A 15,049-nucleotide genomic window follows, 5' to 3' on the forward strand; every position below is an offset into this window, starting at 1 on the left:
TGAATTCTTTGTATGATCAGCATATCAAAAATAGGAAAATTGAATAATGATACAAGAATAATAAACATTTCCGAGTACCACGTCAGGCACTGTTTATAGAATGTACACGTATTAACATTTTAATCCTCACGACCCGACAAAGTAGGTGTGTTGATTATCCATTTTGTGAGGCGTGAAGAGATGGTGCTGATAAGAGGTGTAACTGGCATACTGAGCCCGGCACCAACCTCCCACACCTCAGAGCACACATCATTTCTCTGCTTTGAGCTGAGGTTTCCAGGATCATATGCTTGGATGCTATTCACTGCCTGATCCCCAAATTCTAACTCTAGACTTCCTGATGGCAACAGAAGGAGCAAATATAGACTTCAGAACATTAGGTTTTATTCCTATTTTCAGAAATTAACCCACGCCGGCCTCACAATGTCCCTAGAGAGATATGTACCATTGTCCCATTTTGTAAATGGAAAACCACTGCAGGTTTCTAAGCAGGAGAGGAACAAAATCAAGTTTGCACTATGCAAAGATCATTCCAGCTACAGCGTACAGAATGGAATAAAGAGATGGAAGGGTGAATGTGAGGAGATGGGTTAAGAGGCTGTTGCAGTGAGGGGTGTGAGAGATGATGGTGGCTGGGCCCCAGGTGGTGGCAGTGAAAAGGAGAGAAATGAGCATATTCAAGAGCCCTTTAGGAAGGGAACCCTCAGTTCATCCTCCAAACAGCAGCAAGATTTGGAAGGCAAGTCAGATAACAACTGTCCTCAATTTAAATCCTTTCAAAGGCTTCCTGGTGCCCTTGGGATGAAATCTGGAATCATTTCCAACAAGACTGTCTCCGGGACTCTCTGGTGTCTACATTGCCAGCCCCTGGCTCTCTGTTTCCATGTTTTTCATGTGTTAGTTCTTCTGCCTGAAGCCCTCTTCTGACAACTTCCACACTGAGGGCTCCTCCTTGTTTTTTAAGCCTCAGCTTAAATATACCCTCCTCCCAGCAAACTTCCTGGACCATCCCATCTATGTAAGTACCACAGTATTGCCTACCTCAATGCCTTATCCTTTCCTTTCTCAGGCCTTAGAGCAATTTTTCATCATTTGTCTGTTTCTCATTTACTACCTATTGTTTGTCATGAGAAAAGTAAGATCATGTGAGCAGGAGACCTATCTGCCTTGTTCATCTAGCACAGTGCCTGCCCTGCCATGTAGGGAGTTCTCAGTAAATAAACTTACCAAATTCACAAAGCAATATGTATGGACAGCTTGGGAAGCTTCCATTTTCTAGCAGGCAGAGTTGGCTGGGTGATGGTGACCTTCTCCAAAGATGAGGTTTGGTGGAAAATAGTCAGATTTTAGGTCCAGAAGCTATGTGTTAAACATCCCTGAGATTTTTCCAAGAAGCTAACAAGATGAAATGGCCTATAAATTTTCAGACAACATGTACAGCTTGCTAAATCGTCTTTTTACTGTATTGTCTGTTATACCCATATTTTTGTTTCAATTTCTTAAAAGTTGCCAGCACCATGAAAAACCGCCATATTAACTAGATGATCAAAATAGCAAAAGGTCAAATTGAGCTGCATTTTGATTACCAAGGAGATTTTTCTGATTACTAAGGGAGAGACCCTAAGGGATAGATACAGTTTTAATTAGTTATTAAATTATTTCCTTTTACATTCTGGAGAACTTTCTATTTGAAATCCCACTTCCAGTGATTAATCTTTATCATTCTCCATAGAAGCCAATGTTTAGAAAATTGTATAATCCCTATATTCTAACTCAGGAAATTGAAGCAGGATGAGATTACCCTGGCCAAGAAAGAGAGTGATTTTATGGCTGAGTTGGTTTCAAATTCAGACTATATCCCAGGCTTTCAACACTCTACTAATGAACTGTGTACTATTTTCATTTCTGTTTGCTTACATGAGTATTCACCAAGCCACCAGCACCATGTAAGATTAGTATACAAGCTACAAAGTCTTCTCAAATTGCTAACACCAGACATAGTTCAGACTTTAAATACCAGGAAGCAACTGGGAACAGCTGCTTTTGAATCAGACATAAATCTAAGCAATGCTGCAATATAGCAAAAGGGGAAAAAAGACTTTGTCTCATTAAATAGCTAACAGGAGAGTGTATCTGATAGTAAAATCTTGGCAGAACATAAAATACCTGTTTACTGCCAAAATCTAGTCACACAACATTAAGGTTACCTATTTAAGCACAGAGCACTGGCTTCTCATCATATATAATTCTATCAAGGAGTCTCCCTCATTGCCTTTAGAGTGGGTAAAAACATGACTGCCAAGATAACCAGGACCCATCCTCACAGGAATTTATAGATAAAAATTAATTTCTCAAACGGTGTCCAAAAGCAAATCAGTGACTAATGGAGACTATCGAGCAAAAGCATAACCAATCTCCTGGAGCCTGTAGCAGCCAAAGCTTTTGAATAATTTTCCAGGGCAGCTTCTTAGTGGAGAACATAGACAAAATCCCATCTGGGTGTTATCAATAGGAACTATACAAACATGGTCTGTGTATTTTTTTTTTTCTTCTTTTTCACGGCCCTCCTCCAATTATTGTATTTGGGTGTCTTCAGTTTGTTATAGTGCAACCAACTCATGACCAGAAAAAAAAAAAAAAAGTGTGTGTGTGTGTGTGTGTGTATGTGTGCATATATATATGCATATATATGTGTGTGTGTGTGTAAAAAGCTATGTGCGTGTGTGTGTATGTGTGTGTGTGTGTATATATACACCCCCTTTTTTTTTTAATTTTACACAGCCAAAAGATAATTTCAAGAACAATCCTGGGGAAAAATATCCCATGGGATATTTGTAATCAAGTAGCACAACATTTCTGATATAAATATTGCATAGGGACTGCCATGAAAATAACCCATTAAGTAAAATATTCCAAAATCGAATCTAATAAAGCTGGATAGAAAAATCCATTCTTCTGCTTTGGCATTGAATGTATAATAAAACTAGGGAAATGTTCGTATGCCATTAAACTCGACAAGCCCAGGGTAATCCAGAACATTCACAGAAAAGCACAGTAAGAAATGGGAAAATGAAAGGGTGATAGCATTCTGCCATGGCCACGACTAATAGATCTACCTTCAAATAAAAGAAAAAGAAAATCAATTCAGTTAGAAAGATGTCAGGATGGAGCAATTATTCATGGCTAATTACTTCTTAAAAGATGATGACAATGGGTTAGTTTTCCCTGATATTGATGAAGGAAAACCTTTGGGGAAATCATTTGCAAAGGTTAGCAAGGATATGAATTATTCTCTGGTATGTTGGAAGGCAAAGAAGAGGGAAGAATAAGTAAAATACTAGTACAGCCTAGTGAAGGTCATCAAGACAACTGAGCTGATACTATGAATTACCGTTTTCCAAAATCCAAACCTGTCATCAATGTGTCTCACAGTGAATTATTTCCTAGAAAAGATGATTTGTTATGAAATGTTCAGTAACTCACCAGACAAATGACTTTAAATAATTGTATTCAGTAGTACATTGTGAAAGCCAAGATTAGATGTAGTTGTTCTACCTATAAATTAAGAATCCTTTTGAAGCAATTACTATAGCACAATTTTAATGTGTGTTCTTGGCTTTGGCCTTAGAAAAGTTGGTGGTGTGTTTAGTGACACCTGCTCACAGAATTCACCTAAAAAGAAAAAAAAATGGTGGTTTTTGCAGGCAGTCTTTGAATATAGGTTAATTATAGATTATAGCCTAGAGCTCTGATCAAAGACCATGCATATTTGTAAGAAATGAGCAGACTGTGGCATATTTGGTCCATTCATTTTCATCATCAAAAGCACCTATAACTAACAAGAGGAGATGCATATCAAAGAAAGCCTTTCCCTTTGGTATGGTGAAGCAGGAGCTGCCTACTGTACACCAAGATTTTAAAGCAACCCCTATTTAAACTCTCTCTCCAAAATACATACACAGTTGGCTCTCTGTAGCCATGGGATCCACATCTGTGGCCGCAACCCACTACGTATTGAAAATATTCAGGAAAAACACAGACGGTTGTGTCTGTAATAAACATGTATAAATTTTTTTCTTGTAATTATTCCCTAAACAATGCAAAAGAACAACTATTTACATAGCCTTTACATTGTATTAGGTCTTATAGATAATCTAAAGATGATTTAAAGTGTATGGGAGGATGTGAGCATGTTATATGAAAATACTACACCATTTTATATAAGAGACTTGAGCATCTGTTGATTTTGATATCCTCAGGGGATCCTGGAACCAATCCTCCATGGATACTGAAGGGCAACTGTATATGTATATAAATGGATTTGCATATACTAATGTGTATCTATGAGCTCATATTTAAGGCCATGTGTTACCCCCAGACAAAAAGACATGCCACTGAGAACCATTAATAATGGCTGATGTACAGACACACTTTGAGCAGAAAACATGTGTATATTTGCTCTTGTCTAAAGTGCAGTGAACAAAATAAAGATCATTAGCTAGTACTGTTTAGTCATCCAGTCTTTGACACTAAACTTGAGTCAGTTACTGAGACAACAGGGTTAATTCCCACTTGCACAGAAATTTATTTTTCCTGACTTGCTGAAATCACAGCTGCAAATCCTAGTTTGAAAACCAGTTAAATGATTTCATCTTTCATTGGGCATTTTACTAGTCTCCCTTCTCTCCTGTTATTTCCTACTACTTCAGGTTGACTAAGCAGTTCCCTGACCTTCCCAGCTAACCCCAGAACTCTGCAGCTTTCGCCTGAAGCAGTTTTAATTGTGTCAGTTCCTCTACCTGCAGTGCTGTCTCTCCCTGCTCTCCCTTATAGATCTCTTATAGAACAATACATACCTCTACTCTTGGTTACCATAGCTTATTTATACCTCATTTATCAAGCACAACCCAGGAAGCCTTCTCTGACTGCAGCAGCCCACAGTGAGCTCACCATTCTCTGGCAGTCCATACTGTCAGACTTCACATTCTCTTACTACCTCATGTGATTATTTGTCTTTAATAATTATGTCAGTTATAAACCACTTGAAAGCAGGCCAGTGCATAACACATCTCTGTGTCCTTAAAAATAATAGCATCATATCTCATTTATAGTAGGTGGTCACAATATATTTTGATTCATGAATGGATTGATTTTAAATGGCCTTCAATGTTTCTCCAGATTTTATGTGGGCAAATTAGCTTATAAGCAGATGGCATGCATATAAGCAATTGGATGAATTTCTGTTAACCATAACATACATGCCAAAATTCTACATCATGATGTTACTGGATAATAGAATTACTCTTAATTAAGTCAATAATATGAAAAACAAAATGTAGAAAACAGTCGTTATTATCTTAGCTAAAATTTGCCCTTGTTGAGATCATTGTTTTAAGTTCAGAAATTCAGTGATCAAGAAAATGGTAACTCCAAGTTAATTTTCCTTTCATTGTTCTTATTTGAAAATGTTCATTCATTGCTTTTCAGAAAAGCCATTCAGAAAGAGAAAAAGTTGAAGACAGAAGCTGAATAAAGAAGTCTTTCAATGGAAGATACCTGCAATGAAACAACTCTTGCCTTCTTTTTAAAAACACTTCTAGAAATGGGGGGGGGGGAATGAAGAAACAGATGGAGAAGGTGTCAGACTCTAACACTCTCAAGCCAGAATATAGAGTACAGTATAATGAAACAACAAAGTCCACTTGCTAAGTCTTAGCAAACATTTCTGAAAACATCCATTAGCCTCTTTTTCCTTTGAATAAGTGACTGTTCTGCCAGAGTGTTGCTTCTTAGCTGGACATTTTACTTCAACAAAGAGAAAGAAAACCCTCCTTTTACCATCTTAACAGAATCAAGACATTAATGGGATCAAATTTTCATGGTCCAGAAGGATTCCAATAACTGATTTTCTGTCCTCAGCTGTGTAAGGGAATTCACCATGTCTATTTGTTCATGCGTATTATAAACATTTTCAACATCTTTTGTGAAAATTTCATTATAACCAGCTAAGGGCATTGGTTTTTCAAACCTCTGGAAGTGTTAAGAAGAGTTTGGGTAGACTCTCTTCTGAATAAAAGAATGATTACTCTGATCGTTCTTCCTAAGGAATATTTTAAGATTATGAATGCATTGTATCACGTGCATTTAACTCAACTCTACTTTTTTATAAGCATCTAGTGGCTCTTAAAAACACAATAAAATTTGATCTAAAAGTCCACAAAAACTCAGATAAGAGAAAATTACCTATTTCTGAATCCTCTTTGGAGAATGTTTTAGAGAGTTTGAAAAAGGACATTGATGGATTCCTGCAGAAGGAAGTTTAAGAAGTAATAATATCTGAGCTGGGTGGAAAAAAAACAAAAAGATGCTGAAGTGTTTCCAGTGTATTCTGCTGATGCTTTAAGTTCTGCACTGTAGTAATTGGAATGGGATTTCATTACGAGAAGTTTTTACCCAATCACACCAACTGCATCCTTGTAAGAGTGATGGAGACTAAGCGTACCTGTGATGACCATTACCATAAGTCTCCAGGGAAACAACTCAGGAAGTTATCAAAGCTATAAAAGTATAGAGGAAAAGCATAACATGCTGCCAACAAGCCCAACACTCCAAAATACTTGAAGCTTTAAAATAAAATAAATAAATAACTTACAGAATTCCACCTAAACAATCATGAAGAAAAAAGAGGCTTTCTTTTGAAGATTTTAATACTACAAACAACACATTTCCCTTGAGAAATATTACTCATACTTCTTTTTTCTTCAAAGAATATACAGATTTAGTAAGATTGTCAAGTACAGTGCAGTTGAAAGTTTAAACAGTTAAAATTAGCCATCAAAGCAGATAATTCTTTCTATTATAAGTTATTTAAATATAAGAATTATTTGTGCTTCTTTTGTGTTTCTATTTCAGCTTCCAGAGGTGTGTGTCTAAATAATACTTGGACAAGACATTTAATAGAAATCTGTTACATACGATGGTAAAATTCTCAACTCCAAGCTCTACACCTGGGATGTACATTTTCCTTCTTGTCCAGAGCTGTCTTTGAAATTCGTAGGCTCTTCATGCAATGTGATAAGTGGTTTAAGGGCAAAAGGTGGCATTAGCTGGTGGATCTTTTTTCTAGCCTTTTTAGTGGTCTTCAGGCCAACAATCTGAGAGGCAGTCTCCTGTTTTAAAGTTCCTGCTTAGTGAGGAAAGATGGAGTGCCCTAAATCTTTACTCCCATAGGCAAGGCGATGTGCAGACCAGTACAGCAGCCTCAAGCCTGCCTTCTTCAGAGCAGGACTTTCCCAGCTTCTGCCATATTTCCCTCAGGGCTTAATGGCATTGGTCAAGCCTAAACCACTCTGGTTCTAGCTAGAATTGACCAACAGCGGACCAAGAACATCTGGTTTGTACCTCCTAACTTGACTTACTATGTGAGGTAAGAAAACCGAAGTTAACTATTGCTAGCAGAGTCCAAAGACAAATGAGAGAACAAAGGTGAGAGAGGTAATTTTTAAAACTTCAACTAGCAGGTGGTTCTGAGTATTTATTTTATAGTAAATACAGCAGACTCCTGTTGTCTGCCTAACCCACATCTTCAGCAGAACCGAAGCTCTGCTCTTGATGGTCAAGGAAGGCAGAGGCCCTCTTCTCTCCCAGAAAAGAGAGAGAACCCTGCCTAAGGAAGAGGGAGGAGGACAAGGACAGATCTGTACATCCCTGGAACTCTCTGAGCCCAGAGTTCATTCCTTCTCCATTTTTAGAGTATTCTTCCTCTTTAAATATGCATATTCTATCCTCAGTTCCTTTGTTCCCACTCCAATAACTCTCCTCGGGAAAAGTCTGAACCCTTAGCTCCAATGATCAGGGAGGATTCAGTTTTTGTGAAGGCAGAAATTTACACAATTTTGAAAAAGAACGCAAAGTTGCCAATACGAAATTAGGTATGAAAGTGAAGGTTTACTAAGAATAAGAAAAGAAAACACAACACATTAGTGGGTAGGTCATGGCTGGTCCTAAGTGCTACCCACCAGGCCCCTTCTACCATCAGAGGATTTAGACCAGGGCTGCCACTGCTACCAAAACTACGACGCCTACCCTCACTCCCACTGTATTGATTTCCATTTTCACACAATTGTGCTTTAGAAAATTTCCCCTTTTGCAAATAAGGTGCCTAGTCAGTTGAGAGATTTAACTAATGCTTATGGGTCTTTTGTGCAATATTTCATTAAGCTGTTGCATATCCTGTTTGATAACTACAAAAGGAAATGAACACAGTTATTACAATTAAAAAAAAATCTTTCGGACATATCTTTATTTTCTTTTTTCCAAGGATTGTCTTTTATTTTATATACATTTCTAAATTACAACCACATGTAAAAATGAATTTTATTTTAAAGACTCACCATTGCTCTGTAAAATGCACATAGATTTGCAAGACAGATAAAACATAGACTACAAATTGCTCTCAGTAGTTAAAATTCAATTGCATTGATGAAATTATGGGAAAAGGTTCATTTTCTGGTGCTGTCTTTGGGGTTTTTTGAAATCCTGGGTGCTGGCTTACTCACTAATTTGGTAATTTGCAATAGGCTTCCCAGTCATTAGTGCAAATTAGCAAGGTTTAGCTATAATGTGAATATTAATATCTTCATTTAGAACCATTCCACGTGCTTTCTCCTGGTTTCTAAGGACAAGTTGTTTTTTGAAACCTTGGAGAATGGCTATACAAAATACATGAATATGATGTTTATGAAAAGGTATTTGGTAGCCAATGCATTATTTTTCATCTCATATGAATAAAATGTCAGTGACTTTGGTAATATTGTGTTTCCAAAGCCCCAAAGACTGACAGACAGCTTCATGCACATATTGTGCTATATTAAAGGAATATTGGTCCTTGGCTAGAAAGGATTTTCTAGCCCAGTCTGAGCAATAACCACTTGATCACACATCTCGCTGGAGTCTAAGCTCCTGATAGCAGAATATATGCCTCTCATTTGATGGCTCCAAGCCCTCACTCAGCATTCTGCACAGTCACTGGGGCTGTGTGCCTTCAGCTACATGACCTCTGGGGCATGTTGGAGAAATGTTGCCTTCTGTCCATGACCCTTTTAAGACCCTTTAATGTCTTCCAAAGTTGTCACCATGGCGCTCTCTTGCTTTCATAATTCTCCCTGACAACCACTCCTCCTCAATGCCTGCTTTCACTGTAGTGCTATAATTTAAGTGCATGCCACAGACTTCCACTGTCAGTGTATTTTTTCCTAATAGAACAACACTGGAATTTTTCTTACAAATACACCAAAACTACTAACTCACAGATTTCTTAAGGATAACCTTCTCAGCCTAGTACCTAGTCTTGCTTCGCCTGACTCAGGCCTCAGAGAATTCCAATGCTTTCTCCCCATTTCTTCCCTAAATGTGGCATTATTTCAATTTAACACTTGTAATCAATCAGCTTTCAGGCAAGAATGATCACATGAAACAATATCCTCATGAAAAAGAAAGATAAATTTACCAGCTGAGACATCCAAACAAGACAGTAAGATGGATGGGGACATGAGAAATCAGAGTTCCTTATTTTTCTGAATTAAATCACCTTAAACTTATGGTTCTAATATTCCTGAAAGAATATTGAGGTTTAGATTTGAATCTCTGCTCTGACACATCTCTAAAACTCAGTTTCCCTTAATTATAAAATGAGGATAAATAATATGATCTCACAAGGCTATAGTAGGCCCTAGAAAGAACTATATGTAAAATACTTAGCACACAGCCTGGTGCATAGTTGAGCCTAAATAGATAGTGATGTTATTGTCTTAACTAAATGTATTATTTATGAGGTATGTGCCTGATTGTCCACTCTGGTCCTTACTGGGGCCCTGGGGTTGACTACTAGTAAAATACTCATTGACAAGGTTGGGCTCCTAATCCAAGAAGGATTCTGAGAGTAGCACGTGTACAAAGAGGCAGAGAGGCAAGCCAACTCTGGATTCTTTCAGAAATTCTAAGACTCAAAAAACAAGAGATTGTCCATACTGAATTCAAAGGGCCAAGTGCAGGAAATGTTAGGGACAAGATGTAAGAGTCGGGATGGAGATGAAGTCAGAACAAGAACAGATGGGGCACAGGTGACAGCCATCCTGCACCTCAAATGCAGGTGCCCATTTGCAGCTCACTCCTCTCAGCCAGTGAACATGTGGCTCTTGCATAGGTAGGGCAGGTGTAAAGGGACCAAAATGGGACAGAGAACATAGAATATAAGTGATAAGAATGCTTTCAGCCTATTTTTTTAAATGCTGCATAAATACATTTCTAATACTACCACCTTTGGAAAATACCTGTCTTCAAAGCCTATCTACCTGAAAGACCACATTTTCTATAGACCAGCAGTTCTATTTCCTGAAAATCCCACACGTGCTACCCAAAGTCACATTCCCTGCTGTGCAGAGGCAGCCAACAGATCCAACAGCTGTGTACACTTGAACTGTGTGGCAAAATGACCCTGTTCGGGCAGAGGGCTCTGTAGAGCATCCCTCAGAATCGCCTCGGCATGCCCTTTCCAGCTGCAGTCAATCTGTCAACAGCCTTTATTGGGCACTTGTCCTCAGGGCTGTGGACAGTTGTGTGAACCGATGTGGGGTTCTCTCCAGGAGAGAATGAGATGTGACCTCCTCTACACAAATGTTTGGGCCACCCCTTCACATGGTTAAAGGCCCTTCTCCCCACCCTATCTCTTGCTATTATATGTCATAACTTTCCTACAGCCACCATCCTGATGCATCTGTAAATGTTTAATACTTTAACACAACATGCCTCCTCTTTAGACTCCTCATGCCTGTTCTTGAAATTCATTGAACTCTTTCCCCGCAAGTTATCACATACTTCCTGCTGGTCAATGTGCACCCACTTCAAAACTTAATTTTCAGTGTAGTGTTTAAGGGTTTAGTCTAGGGAAGGAAAAAAAAGGGAAAAAGAAAAAAGTGAAAATGTGAGCCTCATGAAAAGGGAAAATCAGAACAGATTGCAATAAAGCTAAACTGTCTATTCATTTGAATCAAATGCTATAAATTTCTAAGCATAATGTTTGACAGTAAACTGTCATCAAAGCAACAGACTCATTATAAAAATGCTAAGGGTATATAAATCTCATTGACTGCTTATCATTAACTGCACGGGGTGCTGATAGGAAATGCCTGGTTATAATTTATATTTCACTAATAAGGTCCATTTTAGAGTATAGCTGTCAAATCTATTACTCACCTTTCCCCAGTTTTATAGTTGTTCTGGACAGCACTGAAATTGAATGTTAAAAGTGTGGTTTCAAGCGTTATCTTTTCCTCTAATATCTCATCCTTGCATATTGAAGCATGCTTCACCTTTAATCAGAACTCAACAGCCAGATTGTTTTTCAGAAAGTAAACCAAAAGGTAGGGGGGGAGAAACATTCTTTTTAAAAGGCAAGATACAACAGAGTATTATTTGCCCACTTTCAAAATGTAAAAGGTAAATGCAATTATAATATATCCCAATTATTTTTTCAACATGCTATCCATATTAATAATTTTGGGATGAGGGTTTTGGTGGTCTGGGGAAGTTGGCCGTAGTGACAAAAAGCTGCCAATAAGTTACTACCATGTGGCAGGCACAAGACTGGGTCCTTCCACTTAGGTCATTTTATTTATCTTAAAGCTGGTTCAAGGACTTCAAGAAGTTTAATCAAGAATTATACCATATATTCATAACCACCTAATAAGGAAAAAAGTCGTCATCCCACAAATGATGTGTACAGCAGGGTACATGTCCAAGGAAAATATTAACGCAAATACCAAAACAAAGCAACACAATGTTGAACTGCCAGCACACTTTAGGGTCCGTATTCTTGATATGCAAAACACTGAAAAAGTCTCAGTAAACGTGGAGAGTAAGTTTTCATATTTTTGGAATGTGATAAATGGAGTTACACATTGGATCTCCAGTGCACCAGTTCTTGTTCACTAGACACTTCCAAGGTATCAAGAAATAGAAAGAAGAAGATTCCAGAATGTATCAAGCTTACGCATTAGGCAAGGATATAAATTGAAGGCCACAGTGGGAGTTGAGTTTTGACAAAATGTCAAATCAATGAAGAACAGGTTCAGAATAATGAAATCACAGAACTACTAGGTCAAGACCAGCTCTGAACTGAGGAGTTCAAGTGTGACAGGTCTAAGAAAAAGCCTGCTGGACTAGGAGTTGTTGTCCCCAGCCAGTTGGATTTGACTTTGAAATGCTTCCTTTTTGATGGCCATACCCTTTGTGCATTTATTGCAGTAGTACTTATGAGCTCTCCTAGACTCAAAAGATTGTAAATTTTAAGAATGAAGTCACTGAACGGCAATACCACTCCACAGTGGCACTATTCTCAGAGTCAGTGCCCTTGGAACTTCTGGTGTTTCTAAAAACTAATGCCACTGTCTAGAGGACAAGTGGAAACTATGTTACACCAAATTCAGCTCCAATGGGTCTGGGTTCCCAATCCTCCAACTAGATCATTCAGGTGAAAATCAACATGATAGATTATGGAGAAATTAGTTGTTTGTGTCATTGATGCTTAATGTTAGTATCCTACTACCACTCCCTCTGAACTCTGCTATAACTCTCCAGAAACTTCCCCTTAGGAAACAGCTCTTTAACCAGAAATTGTATAACTTCTACTAGATGCCCATCTTGCTGTTTTCGTAAATATTTTGAGAATTCTACATTTCCTCTTAAGATCTTGTTCCCTTTCCATTCTATGCAGCCAACTAGCATTCAGCTTGTCCTCCCTTTGGCCTGAGCCATAAATCCTTATCTACTCTGTCGCTTCTAGTCTCCCCTTCAGCCTTTTAGTGAGATGAAAAGAGCACTAGTGTATTTAGTCAACCTGAATGAAATCCTGCCTCAAACATCGCTAGATATTTAACTTGAAGGAAAGTCACTTAACCTCTCTGAGCCTTTTTCCTCGTTATTTAAATGAACGTGTAAAGCTGATCCAGTGTGCCCCTGTTCAAATGTGTTCAATAGTTCACAACTGCCACAGCAGTAATCTCAGCTCTTTTCCACTTACATTTGACATATTCTCAAGGGCACACCTAGCTTTTATAGTCACTCAAAGGAAGTTACAGCTAGGGTATTGGAGATGTGTAATCACTACTCTCCAACTGCCATTTGTTACAACATCTCCTATGATAAAAATCTCTTATAGAGTATAAAGGCTAAGTTCCTTTGCTTGGCAACCAAGGTTCTCCATAATCTGGCTGCCTCTGCCTGCCTCTGCCTGTCTGTGTGTAGTCCCATCTAGCTCAAAACATCTCCCCTCCAAGTGCCCCCGCCCAACACACACACACACACACACACAGACACACACACACACACACTTTAATACCCAGCAATACTGAACAACCGTGCCTTGAACAGCCATGCTGTCTTTTGTCTCCAGACCTTGGTATAGTTTCCTCCTCCTGAGGTGTTCTATTTTCTTTTCTTGTTTTCCTTTTTTTATTGGTATAAACTTATAACTGTCCTTGAAGTCTCAATTCAAATTCTATTCTAATCAAAAAAAAATTTCCCGACACCACCCACTCAAGCAAACTATGATTCTTCTACATCTATCCTCTTTCTATAATTTAAACCCTCTCTTACAGCAGTTATCACTGGTGCTTGTTTGCAAGGTTGGCAGCCCCCTAGATGTTAAACTTTTCAAGGGACTGTGTTGTTTGATCTCATTTCCAGATGTGCACAGTACCCAGCACATTGTAGTTGCTCAATAAATATTAGAAAGATAAATGAATGTTACCAATCCTTCTACAAAACCTCACCAGAAACTTCAAAAAGAATAAACTATTGTTCAATTTTGAGGCTACATAAATATGGCACTGGTCTCATACATCCTCCTGGCACTGTGTTCATAATGAGAGCTGAATAACAATTTGCTCAGATCATCCCAAGCCAAATGTAACTTCATCCAGGAACTTATCAAAATTGACCACATATATGAAGTCAACTGCCTGATAGAGTCATACAGGATCAAACTGTGAAACCGTCACACTCACTGGAGCCACTGACTCTACAGAGTGGGGAATGGAGGTAAAAAGATGACAGCAATTCAGTGCTTCTGAGGATCCATGAACATTACACAGGGAAAAACTGTGCTGTTTAATGTCTGGTTACAATCCTAATTTTAGCCAGATATTTTACTAAGTTGAGAAAGCACATAACATAAATCCATCTCCATAGGTGGAAAAAAATTCAATGCATATATATCATGGATAGATAAATGATGATATGACTTCCTTAATGGAAGCAAGTGTGTGTGTGTGTGTGTGTGTGTGTGTGTGTGTGTGTGTGTGTGTGTGTAAACTATGCAACTAAATGCTTCTAGATAGTCTAATCTGGCCAACAAGACACTCAGAATCAAACCTGTGTGTGACAAGCAGGGTAGTAGAAGAAATAAGGCAATCCTCCTCCTAATTTAAGCTCACCTTTTTATTACCATAAACCAGTGAGAGTATGCAATTCAGCTAAAAACACTGAGATAACAATAGCCTCACAAAGTGCTCCGGAATCTCCAGACATGCTAAGCAAAGAAAAGCAATTTTTATTTTTTGCTGATAAATGGTTTAATCAAACCTAACAGATGAGGCAATATATTTTAAGAACATTTTGTTGTTCAGATCATGGGGTCAGTAATTTTCTTTGGTTGAAACACATTACGGTGTAACTGAGTATGTGTTGTGGGGGGTGGTGAACTAGTGAGGGAGGATGACATAGTTTTCCTGCAATAGGTAGTGTATTATGTTCTATCTAGAAAATATTTTATAATTCTTATATTTCAAAAATGTTATAAGAGGAGAAAGGCATCAGAATTGATAGGTTTCCTGTGATTTTGCAGAAAGAGAATAAAATAGCAATGCAACATTATGTCTCTCAAAAAGAACACAAAAAAATAAAAACTAAGGTAATAAAAGAGTAGATGTTGAATTTTAATACAGCTTTCAAAATTCAACACATCTTATATATGGTAGGAAGCCAACTTTGG

General features: G+C 38.1%; 1 long non-coding RNA gene and 1 pseudogene across 1 annotated transcript; one reads left to right on the top strand and one right to left on the bottom strand.

Moving 5' to 3' along the window:
• LOC105485603 (protocadherin-8-like) overlaps window positions 1–15,049 on the bottom strand; it is a 347,750-nt pseudogene that overhangs the window by 216,724 nt on the left and 115,977 nt on the right.
• LOC139359100 (uncharacterized) lies at window positions 472–5,610 on the top strand. Its single transcript, XR_011614766.1, has 2 exons — window positions 472–1,018; window positions 5,488–5,610. It is a non-coding gene; the product is annotated as an uncharacterized lncRNA (long non-coding RNA).

This window comes from Macaca nemestrina, chromosome 16 (assembly GCF_043159975.1).
Source record: "Macaca nemestrina isolate mMacNem1 chromosome 16, mMacNem.hap1, whole genome shotgun sequence".
Classification (NCBI taxonomy): Eukaryota; Metazoa; Chordata; class Mammalia; order Primates; family Cercopithecidae; genus Macaca; species Macaca nemestrina.